This window comes from Monodelphis domestica, chromosome 8, assembly GCF_027887165.1.
Source record: "Monodelphis domestica isolate mMonDom1 chromosome 8, mMonDom1.pri, whole genome shotgun sequence".
NCBI classification, from domain to species: Eukaryota; Metazoa; Chordata; class Mammalia; order Didelphimorphia; family Didelphidae; genus Monodelphis; species Monodelphis domestica.
This window is the reverse complement of record NC_077234.1, coordinates 58,730,608-58,743,509: the sequence shown is the minus strand read 5'-3', so window position 1 is coordinate 58,743,509 and position 12,902 is coordinate 58,730,608. Positions and strand designations below refer to the sequence as shown.

The window sequence follows — 12,902 nt, the reverse complement described above, 5'->3', positions numbered from 1 at the left end:
TCCTCATCTTCACTTCTCTCCCTTATAGAATCATGTCAAGTGGCCAAGTCATTTTTAATGGTCTGGAATAGATTTCTAGTTAGCATATTCAAGAGTGTCATCTCTACTTGCTCTTTTCACTTTGATAAACTAAGGGCTGCTCAGCTGGGAGTCAGCAGGGAATCGTATGTCTTGGGAGACTAGTTTTCCTTGCTCTAAACTCCAGGCAGTCATTTTCCTAATCAGCTGAAGGTATGATATCTTATCACTGACACTAATACAAACTTTTAAAATCCTTTTTTATCTGGAAGTTTAATACATGAACTTTTCACCATCAGGAATACATTTATCTTTTCCTTTTGCCTCTTTAAAATTTGGTCTGATCTGAAAAAGTGAATTGGAAGCAAGTTAAATAAAAGGCAATACCAAAATAATCTTAGAGATAACCTTTTTGCATTAAAGCACAAAAGTATTTTGTCCCTAGTCAAGTGCTTCTCTCTGGATAGTAAAACATATAGATAATTCCAAAATGTAAGTAGTCCTTGGGGCTTGAGTTCAAAGGAAACAAACATGGTACACTGGACCAACCATTGGCTCTGAGTCAGGGGACTTGAATTCTAGTCCCAACTCTGATAATCAGCACCTGTGACTTTGGAAAAGTCACTCAACATCTGGTCTCCATTTTTTCATCTGTAAAATGAGTGGGTTGGATTATTATCTCTATGGTTCCCCCTAGCACTGAATCTAAGTGTGTGTAAAGCGACAACTGGTGCAACTCAACATAACCCTAGGAAAAGATCTGCTACCAGCCTTTTCCTGGCTCCAATAGCTGCCAAGACATGGAGTTGGGTCTATTGTAGGATTTGTCCTGACTCAAAACTCATCAGCTCTTAGAATTGGAAAAAAAATATTCTAAAACTGGCATGGCCAACTCCATCAGTGCAGGAATCCTCTTTTATAATATCCATAAGAGATATTCATCTTCTTCTTCAGCACTTTCAAAGTCAAGAGGCTCATTTCATCATGAGGCAGCCCATTCTAACAGGAGTGCTATAGTAATTGAAAACTTCGGTATTTTATTAAATGCAAATATTTGTTGTTTAGTTCTGTTCAGTTGTTTTGGTTGTGTCTGGCTCTCTGTGACCCATTTAGGGTTTTCTTGGCAAAGAACCATTGGTGTGGTTTGCCCTTTCTTTTTCCAGCTTATTTTACAAATGAGGAAACTAATGGAAACAGGACGAAGTATCTTGTCCCAGGTTACATAGCTAATAAGTTTCTGTGGCCAAATTTGAACACAGGTCTTCATGACTCCAGGCCTAATGCTCTCTCCATTGCACTACCTTCCTGCCCCAAACCTAAATATATTTCCCTGTAACTTTGATCCACTGATCCTAGTTCTGCCCTCCACAACTGTATAAAATAACCTAATCTATATTCCATACCTTAAATAATATTAATAATATCAATTAACCTATATAATGCTTATAATGTGCTAGGAAATGCACCAAGAATTTTACAATTATTACCTCATCTGAGTCTTACAATATCCCTGAAAGCTAGGTACAATTTTTCCCATTTTACAGATGAGTAAACTGAAGCAAACAGAGGTTAAGTGACTTCCCCAGTGAGTATCATTTGAACTCAGATCTTCCTAATGAGCCAGTGCTTTATACATTGTGCTACCTAGCTTTATCTAATATGTGAAGACAGTTCTTGTGTCCCCACTCTGTCGTCTCTTTAGCATTTTCCTCCAGATCCTTCCTTATTCTTTATAGGACACAGTTTCCTGATCAATCACTACCTTGCTCGCTATCTTTTGGACACAATTCAGATTGATGGTTTTGCGCTTAAAATATCTTGCTCAGGAATTACCAGATCTAATCAGCATTGAGTAGAACTATTACCTCCTGTGATCTGGTCATGATATTGCTGAATCCAGGAAAGCATTATCTTTTGAAACAGATATACCATCATGTTGTCTTATAATGCTCTTGGAATCAAATTATATGTCCAAGGTTTTTTTCTTTTAACTGGTCTTAATCCAATTCTCTTTCATACTAAACTTGTGCAATTGATTTTTTTAAGTTCAGGACTTCATATTTATCTTTATTAAATTTCATCTTCTTGGTTTTACTTCCTCCATCTCTAAAGAAAAGAGCTAAGATTGGAGAACAGCTATGATCCATCCTTTCGCTGTAGCTAGGATGCTATGATCTCTAAGGTTCTTCTACACTCTAAATCCTATATAACACAGAATAAAGTAAAGAGGTCTGTGACATGTCACTAAAGATTCATCTTCTGGTTTCCATCACTTCCCTGATTAACAATATTGGGGCACAAGTGTCCAACTAGCCACAATTCTCATTAACCATTCCAACATTCAGCCAATCTAATTTTTTAACTACTTTCTATCATACTTACCCAGAGTCTTTTCCCATAAGTTGTACTTCTTCACTCTCTATATAGGGAATGCTCTAAATGCACAACATTCTGCATAGCACTGGCAAATACCATTAGCAAAGATCCATCTCTGTTTTTTATACCTTTGATCTCTTTATCTCTATGTTAGTTTCTATCAATGAATCTTCTATGGAACTAGCCTGTCAATGGGAGATAACTTGTTAAAGAAGGGCCCTGAAAGCTATAATTGGTTCTACTAAGTCAAGTGATTGTTGTAACCAACAGAGTATATCTTACATTATTTACAACTCACAACTGGATGACTGTGAAGGTGTAGTCTGCTATGCAGAAAATCACCTAGAAGAATCTTTCTGTTCTCCCTCATATTTTCACCAAAGATGCTCTCCATATATGCATAGGCAAATTTCACCCAAAAATGCCTCTACAGATGAATTAATAGGTAAGTAGTTTGAATACCACTTATGTATTTTCAGTTGACTTTGGGGGGTACATATCTCTTGAGACAAATGCTGCACAGAGGACAAAATTCTGGACTCAGACTAGCAAAGATCAGATTTTAGATTTAGAGCTGAAGTTCCTAAAGTCCATAAAGATTAAACGAATTGTTCAAGGTCTCACGCTGGTAAAAGTTTGTGGCAGAATTCAAACTCAAGCCTGATTACAAATCTAGCATTTTATTCTCTTCACTAAGCCTCTCTATTATATTTGGAGAATGGGGCTCTGCTTTCTTTCTTTTTTTTCCCCCAAACTTTTGCCTTCCACCTTAGAATAAATACTATGTATTGGTTCCGAGGCAAAAGAGCAATATGGGTTAGATCATTGGGGTGGGGGTGGAGAGTCACACAGCTAGAAAGTCTCTGAGGTCAAATTTGAACCCAGAACTGCCCATCTCTAGGTCTGGTTCTCAATCCACTGAGCAACCTATCTGTTCTCTGACCTAGGCTTTCGATGAACCCAAGTTTCTCCCTGTCACCAAAGGACATGTTTTTAAATACTACTATTCCTCTGGTAATGTTACATGGCTACGAATCATACAATACTATCATCACATCAAAAAGCAAAATGGCAGATGGCCCAATAGAATTTCAAGGTACAGAATAGTTATAGCTAGCTTATAATATGTTTCAAAGTAAATCTAGGTTGCAAAATAAGGGCAGGTTAAACTGAAAACAGTGGACTTCTCCTGGAATAAGGCTAAAGTTAACAGAAGAATAGCCTCCATTTACCCTGGCATTGATGAAGCATTAAAAGATACAAAGGAAGGTCTTCATTACATTATATAAAAGAGCAATGGGAGAATGTGGAAAAGAAGTGCCCAAGCTGAGGAAAACAAAGATCAAAGATTCATTAAAATATCTGGCAGAAAAATTTCCTAATACCACTGTCTAAAGGATATTATTTCTATGCAAAGAAAAGCTTTGTCATGCTCTATCCATTTAGGAATTTTCTGGACTTTGGGGAGTAAACATTTCTGTCACTGATTATATGACTCAAAAAATAATTAGACAACTAGGTGATGCAGTAGATACACTGGACTTGGAACTAGGGAGATTGATCCTTCCTGAGTTCAAATCTGGTCTCAATGCTTTCAAGTTGTACGACCTCACTTAAACCCATTTGCCTTAATTTCCTCATCTTATTAAGTGAAGTGGAAAAGGAAATGGCAAAGCACTCTAGTATCTTTGCCAAACAAACAAAAATGGGATCATAGTTAGATGCAACTGAAAATGACCAAATAATGAGGCTACTGACATTAATTATATGGCTCAAAAAACTTTAGACAATGAAGAAATATAAGACTATGCTGCTCTGGGATTTCTTTAACTGATCTAACAGAAATTACTTTACTAGGGAGCAGCTAGATGGCTCAGTGGATTGAGAGCTAAGCCAAGAGATGATAAATCTGAAAATCAAATCCAGCCTCAGACATTTCTAAGTTGTGTGGCCCTGGGCAAGTCCTTTAACTAGCCCTTACCATTCTCTTGCTACCAAAGTGAAGGAAGGAAGGAAGGAAGGAAGGAAGGAAGGAAGGAAGGAAGGAAGGAAGGAAGGAAGGAAGGAAGGAAGGAAGGAAGGAAGGAAGGAAGGAAGGAAGGAAGGAAGGAAGGAAGGAAGGAAGGAAGGAAGGAAGGAAGGAAGGAAGGAAGGAAGGAAGGAAAAAGAGAGAAAGAGAGAAAGAAAGAGAGAGAGAGAGAGAGAAAGAAAGAAAGAAGAGAGAGAGAGAGAGAGAGAGAGAGAGAGAGAGAGAGAGAGAGAGAGAGAGAGAGAGAGAGAGAGAGAGAGAGAAATTATTCTATTTGCTCTTTCTGTCAAACTAATTCAGAACAAAATGACTGCTGGTGAGAGCTTCATATTGTTCAGCTCCTTACAAACAAACTCTTGCTAATCATTATCTATGTTGCCTAATCTTGGGAAAAACATATATATAAATATATATATATATATATATATATAGGTCTTCCCAATCAAATAGTGAATGAGATGAACATAGCTGACTAAATGAATCTGATTTCAGAATGCCTATCAATCCTTTGCTTTGAAAATATTTGCTTTCCTACTGAATTTTGTGTCTGGATACCCAGAAATAAAATATATTCTTCAACATTGCTCTGTCTCTGCAAGACAAAAACTAATCAACTCTTCGGAGGCATGGTCTGAAAGTAGCATTCAGGGTGGGAATGGCATTGGCTGCTATTTTTACCTCCTAGTTCTTTTAATAGATTAGCATGTGCAGTGAAGGGAAGCTGCTAAGATTTTGACTAAACTAATGATTCCATCCAGGGCCCACCAGTGTTAGCACCTGGGGGGTCCAGGCATATTGCTGAGATCCAGTGGAGGACCTAAGATTAGCACAATGAGGCAAGAAATGAAGAGGGTAAGTTAGTTACCAGGCAGAGATTCAATTTCAGAATTATTCCATCCTCATATCTAAAGGGGAAAAAATGATTTACCAGAGAAGGAAAAGAATCTACCTTATTAAGAAGAAAATGTACAATGAACAAAGCAAAAAGAAAAAAAACAACCTTTAAATATCAGAGGCAGAGAAAGGGAGACATAACAAATAGCCATGAAAGTCAGGAAATAGAAAGTAATTAAACTAGAGCAAAAGCATCTCAAAATCAAAAAGAAAAGAAAAAATGCAATCCTGAAAGAAAAGCATTCAGCAGGATTAGAAAAACAAACCATGATAAGCTAAGAACATTAAGTGATTATGTCCTATAAATAAAATGTTTCATTAAATCTGTTTTTCCCCCAAGAAACTATCTGAGTTAGTAGGAAGTAAGCTTTAAAAAAAAACAAATCAAACAGTCATATTAAATAATAAATCAAACAAATTTATTTCATTGCTTATGTATATCAGGCATCAATAATTCAAAGATCTGGAATTTTTATCATGGATGTTTCCTCTACCAATGAAAACCTTGTCCCCTGAACATTACAGTGATACATTAGGGCAAGATATACAGCAGAAAGGTCCAGTAAAGTCAAAATAAATATTCTTTGAGGGCCTACTATGTACCATGCATAAAACAAGACATTGTGAGATTTTTTTCAAATTAATTTTTTTTTACGTTTCTTTTTCCTAGCACCTAAATAAAAAACCAAATAGTCTTTTGAGCTGTATCACCAGGCATGGTGTGTCTTACATATAATAAGTGCTGAAAGAATTAAAAGGAGGAAAGAGAATCAGGAATGAATAAAAGTGAGAGAAAGTGAAATCAATCATCTTGCATCACTTATTAAATAAAAGCAAATAAAAAGGAGAGAGAGAAGGAAGGGTGCAAAGAGGAGAAGAGGGGGAGGAAGAAAAAGAAGGAGAAAGAGGAGGAGGGGGAGAGGAGGAGGAAGGAAGGGAGAAAGAGAGAGGGGGAAGGGAGGGAGGGAGGGAAGGAGGGAGGAAGGGAGGGAGGGAGCGAGGGAGGGAGGGAGGGAGGGAGAAAGGAAGGAAGGGAGGGAGGGAGGGAGGGAAGGAGGGAGGCAGGAAGGCAGGAAGGCAGGGAGGCAGGGAGGCAGGGAGGCAGGGAGGGAGGAAGGGAGGAAGGAAGGGAGGAAGGAAGGGAGGAAGGAAGGAAGGAAGGAAGGAAGGAAGGAAGGAAGGAAGGAAGGAAGGAAGGGAGGGAGGGAGGGAGGGAGGGAGGGAGGAAGGGAGGAAGGAAGGGAGGGAGGAAGGGAGGAAGGGAGGAAGGGAGGAAGGAAGGGAGGGAGGGAGGGAGGGAGGGAGGGAGGGAGGAAGGGAGGAAGGAAGGGAGGGAGGAAGGGAGGGAGGAAGGGAGGAAGGGAGGAAGGGAGGAAGGGAGGAAGGGAGGAAGGAAGGAAGGAAGGAAGGAAGGAAGGAAGGAAGGAAGGAAGGAAGGAAGGAAGGAAGGAAGGAAGGAAGGAAGGAAGGAAGGAAGGAAGGAAGGAAGGAAGGAAGGAAGGAAGGAAGGGAGGAAGGAAGGGAGGGAGGAAGGGAGGGAGGAAGGGAGGAAGGGAGGAAGGGAGGGAGGGAGGGAGGGAGGGAGGGAGGGAGGAAGGGAGGAAGGAGGGAAAGAGGGAAGGAGGGAAGGAGGGAAGGAGGGAAGGAGGGAAGGAGGGAAGGAGGGAAGGAGGGAAGGAAGGAAGGAAGGAAGGAAGGAAGGAAGGAAGGAAGGAAGGAAGGAAGGAAGGAAGGAAGGAAGGAAGGAAGGAAGGAAGGAAGGAAGGAAGGAAGGAAGGAAGGAAGGAAGGAAGGAGAGAAAAAAGAGAACAAAAGAAAGCAAAAGAAAAGAAAAGAAAGAGGGGAGGAGGAGGAGGATCTTTCAAAACCAGGGTCTTAGAAATTTTTGGCTTACACAAAGACTTGTACAAAAATATTCATAGCTGCGCTCTTTGTGGTGGCCCAAAACTGGAAAACGAGGGGATGCCCATCAATTGGGGAATGGCTGAACAAACTGTGGTATATGTTGGTGATGGAATACTATTGTGCTCAAAGGAATAATAAAGTGGAGAAGTTCCATGGAGACTGGAACAACCTCCAGGAAGTGATGCAGAGCGAGAGGAGCAGAACCAGGAGAACATTGTACACAGAGACTAATACACTGTGGTATAATCGAACGTAATGGACTTCTCCATTAGGGGTGGTGTAATGTCCCTGAACAACTTTCAGGGATCCAGGAGAAAAAAAACACCATTCATAAGCAAAGGATAAACTATGGGAGTGGAAACACCGAGAAAAAGCAACTGCCTGAATACAGAGGTTGAGGGGACATGACAGAGGATAGACTTTAAATGAACACTCTAATTCAAATACTATCAACAAAGCAATGGGTTCAAATCAAGAAAACATCTAATGCCCAGTGGACTTACGCGTCGGCTATGGGGTGTGGGGGGGAGGAAAAGAAAATGATCTATGTCTTTAACGAATAATGCTTGGAAATGATCAAATAAAATATATTAAAAAAAAAAAAAAAGAAATTTTTGGCTTAATAACCATTGGGGCAATGAAAAGAATACTGGATTTGGAGTCTGAAGATCTAGTTTCAAATTCTGATTCTTCCACTTTTCCTTGTATGACATAGAAAAAAATCATTTCGTCTCTTTACTTTAGTTACCTCATCTAAATCCAAGGTTATTGGGCCAAATGACCTCCAAATCCTATTCAACTAAGATTTTCAAGACAAACTAACCAGTTTGTCTTGAACTGTTCTTTCTCTGAAAATCCAGCCAGAGAATAGAAAGCTTTTCATACTGGGGTGAAGACTAGATGTTAAGTGGATTCAGTTGAGTTCTAATCTTAAGAACTACATCAAACTAAAAAGGAAATTTTCCATCCTTTCATTCAACAAATATTCACTGAGCACCTGCTTTGTGCATTGGTCTTTGTTAACATCCCTAACTCGCCATAGGGACTATGAAAAGGCTCTTTCTTACCATGAAAATGATTACAATCCAAATCAAGAATATACAAATAGCAATGTAAAAATCAATGTGATTAAATGTCAAAATGAGTAAGCCAAAGAACAAGTGGCTTGTGAAAATGAAAATGGAGAAATCAAGGTGGCCAGGGATGATTCAAAAACACTTCACAGTTCTTTGAAAATTTATAAAGAAGGTGGAGAGAAAGTGCTGTGGGGAGAAGGCACAACATTACCAAAAGCTTGAAAGTGAGAATAAACATGACATATTCACATGTCAAAGGATACCAGTTTTGCTGAAGTAGAAGTCTCCTATGGGAAATAAGACTAGAAAAGTAGTGATCTAGATTTTGTTGAGCCTTGAGTGCTAGGCTATGGGTTTAAGTAGAATTATGCAAAATCTTTGCCAGATGAGAAAAGAGACAGACAGACAGAAGCAGAGACAGAGAGATCAAGAATCATGTGTTCACATGTCAATATTCCACAAATGTGTCACCTAGAACTAAATGATGCCATCTGGGAATAGTATAACTGCTTCCTTCTGAACTTTATACTTCTCTTTTATGCAGTCTTAGAGGCTAAGACAGAGCTTCTATAATTGCCATTGTTGACTCATATCGAGTGAGCAGTCCCCTAACACACCCAAGACGTTTTTCTCTGAACTGTTGTTGTCTATCCAACATTTCTAGGCAACAGGAGATTGTGAGATACTCAAATTTCTTGCTGAAACACAGATTACTATGTGTCTAGGACATTCCCATGATCTAACACCATCAAAAAAGGAAAATGAAGTTCATCTGACATGAAAAACCTTCTTTTGGAATCCACCCAGGCTGGCTGCCAGTGATCACAAGTATCTTTTCTAAATATTATATCAAACCATCCTTTTAGTGCAATGATGGATTTTAGACACATGGAATTCAAGGTGAAGATGAAACATCAAAAAAAATGTTCAGTAAGACAACTGTTAGCAATCAAGGCACTGAAGAACGTGGATAAAAGGTTGAGAATAAAAAATTCTTTAAGATGTTACAGGGTGATTTGTATCTCATTTAATTTTGTGGGATAGGTGCTACCTATTGTTAGGGATTTCATTTCACAGATGAGGAAAATGAAGGTTTAGAGGATTATGTGACTTGTCCATATATGGTCAGAGAGCCAGTAAATGTCAAAGGCAGTATTTCCAAAACTCAGATCATTCTTGACTACCAAGTCTAGCACTCTTGTGAATACCAAGAAAATGGGAAGTTTTCATTATATCTATATATATAGATATAGATATATATAAAATATACATTATATATAAAAGTTTTTAAAAGCTGAATATAAAAACCTCTGAACTTGTAAAAAGAAGAAGTGACTAATCCTGAAAAGAGTCATTTTAGTAATAAAGTTTATTTTTTACTTTAGAAAAGTAATTTATTTGGCTAAAAAAATTCAGATAATACAGAGTATAGTACCCCCCCAAAAAAAGCTCCATCCATTCATCTTAACCTTTACACAGATTGATCAGGTTAAACAACAACTCTCTACCATAAGCCTATGAACACTAGGTCTCCATAAGCTAATGCTTACAAACATCAGGAACCTTCTTTGACTTTGTAAAAGCCAATCATAAAGGTGGTCTTGGTCTGTTTAAATCACATAGCTTGCCCTGTGTAGATTAAAAGCCTGACTTCTGTGTACTTCTAAGATGTAGAGAGACAAGCTAGGAAGTGGAACTGAGACTGGTACTTATTTTTTAGTGGTAAGCTGGGTTCTCCTGAGGCTTTCCCATTTTATATTACACTTCCTTTCCTTATTCCTACTAGCCTTTCACTCCAATCCCACCTTCCCTTCCCTAATTAAGTTAATATATTATAATATTTATAATATAAACAAAGGCACTTTCATCATTGTGTTACTCTAACATTTACTGAGAACATGCCTCCTCTCCCAGTCCCTTCCCATTCTCTAAGCAAACTATAGTTTCATGAAAATTAAGGCTATAAACACTGAGTATACCATCCCTCCCAAGGATGAGTAGAGAAGTCCATTGCAAGAGATTGAAGGAATGGGACCTGATGGGATAGATGGGTAATAAAAACAGCAAGTATATGCCACTCAAATGAAAATGTTGGTTGTCAAAGGGACAGTAGCAAAAATATCACCAGGTTCTACTTAAATTTGGGAGATTTTTTTTGTTTTTATTTTTATAAGAGAGACTTGAAAGCACTTGAAGGGAGAAGGGAAGTTAGTAGAAGAGATGTGGAAGGGATTGGAGAGGGAAGATAGTAATATGAAACAAGAGTCAGAATAGAGAGAAGACAGTATCTAAGGTCCTTCCAGAAGGGCTTCATGCTTCTAAACTAAAGAGAGAGGGTTAAAATTGAGGTCTGTGAAAAATTTATCAATTATTTGTATGCTTTCTTCCTTACCATCATCAATTCTCCTTGAAATTGCAAATGCCGGGTGTGTAGAATTTATTCTTTTTCTCCATCATTTAAAAAAACACTTTATTTTCCCAATTACAAGTAATACCAATTTTAATATATATTTTCTGAAATTATAAGATCCAAATCATCTCTCTCCCTTTCTTCCATCCTCCCTCCCTGAGATGGTAAGTAATCTGATCTGCATTATACATATATGATCATGCAAAATATATTTCCATATTGGTCATATTGTGAGAGAATACTCATATAAGACCACAGTCCCCAAATAAAAACATTCGCAAATAAGATAAAGTGAAAAACAGTATGTTTTGGTCTGCCTTCAGACTCCATCAGTTCTTTCTCTCAAAGTGGATAGCATTTTCCATCATATGTCTTTCAGAATTGCCTTGGATCTTTATAATCCTGAAAACAGCTGTCTTTCACAGCTGATCACCCTACAATAATGCCAGTACTGTGAGCAATGTTCTCCTGGGTCTGCTCACTTCATTTTGCATCAGTTCATGGAGATCTTCCCAACTTTTTCTGAAAGCATCTCGCTCATCATTTCTTACAGTGCAATAGAATGCCATCACAATCATATACCATAATTTGTTCAGCCATTCCCAAACTGCCTGTCATTTTCTTCTTGATGTGATGTAAAGACTCGCTTAGAACAGTATCAGGACTTTCAGAGTTAGAAGGGATCCCAGTAGCCAGCAAGTCCAACCTATAACTGGTAAGGAACCCTCTCCAAAACCAACTCACAGAGGTAATAAGTAAAAGGAAGCTTGCTTAATGAACTGAGTGAAGAGAAGGTGACTGCTGTCTCCAAGCCTTCACAGGCTCTGAGATCAAGGGCAGCAAATAGATGTCTGGAGATTATGAAGCTGCCTTTGTCTTTCATCTAGGGATGATGGTGAAAATGCCCCTATTTGGGAGATAGAGTGCCTTGTGTGAAGAATAATGAATGGGAGAGCATGGAGAGAAAAGGAAAGTGTAAGAATGGGAAGGTAGGAAGGGGCCAGGTTCTGAAGGGCTTTTAAAGTCCTTTTATAGTTTATATTTGATTTTGGAGATAACAGATAGCCACTGGAGTTTGTTGAATAAAGTGTTGGGGAAGAGAGAGAAGAGATAGTTACATATGTAGTTTAAGATCAGTTTGATAGCAGAAAGAAGGATGGACTGGTTCAGCACCATTAGAGATGACTGGCAGTAATTCTGCAACACAGATTTTAGAATACCCCTAGAACACCAAAAGTGCTAAATGACTTGCCTAGGGTCATACAACCAAGATGTAACAGAAGCAGGTCTTGAATTCAGGTCTCCCTGGCAAAGACAAAATACATAGCAACATAAAATAAAAAATGGGGCGGGTGAAAAAGAATGAGATAAATTTTTGGACATAACTAATAGAATTTGCTTCTTTTAGATAAGCATATTTATTATAATTTATTATATATGTATAACAAATCATATGTTTTATATTATTATTGTTATATATTATATATATAAAAAATAAATGGTAACTAAAGAGAACCTGACTTCTTCATCTTTCATAAGAATACAAAAGTTTAACACTACCTTCTCTACAATAAGCTTCAATTATTAAATAACTCAAAATGAGCCACTGCTTCCAAAGCAAGAGTTAATTAAAATAGGGATTATAGGGGTATAGAGGGTGAGCAGAAGAACCCTGGGAAACTGGAAGTAAAAAGGAAACTAGAGACATAGAATCATCCTCACACACTCAGTAAGTCACCCTAAGGAGGAAACACAGGTATGCCATCTAAACCACTGGACTATTTGTTCCTTGACTGGATTGTAAGCTCCTGTATTTTGCCCCGTTTTGGATCTCCAGAATTTAACATGGTGCCTGGCACATAGTAGATGCTTCAAAAATGTTGACTGATTGATTGATGTGAAAAGATCAGGGGAAGACTTCAGCTGGTACCAGAATGCTAATAACTGGACAAAAATAATTTTGGCTTCTATCTTTTCCCTAATATATTAACTGCCTTGTATGTGTGTCCTATTAATGGCATGCTATAAATGAATTAACATCTACTTCATTGAAATTTGGCTAGTTTCTACCCCAAATGGCAAGGAAATTGCCCCTAAAACTTGGTCAAAAAGTCCAACTGTTGATGTTTCATCATGGTTGCCAAAGTCATAAAAAACCCAGTCCAGGATTCTGCCTGGTGGACCAGGAGGCAGG

At 38.3% G+C, this 12,902-nt stretch overlaps 1 protein-coding gene across 1 annotated transcript in view; it reads right to left on the bottom strand.

Annotated features, from left to right (window-relative positions):
• Positions 1–12,902, bottom strand: part of DNER (delta/notch like EGF repeat containing) — a 371,868-nt gene that overhangs the window by 104,415 nt on the left and 254,551 nt on the right. The window lies entirely within an intron of this gene.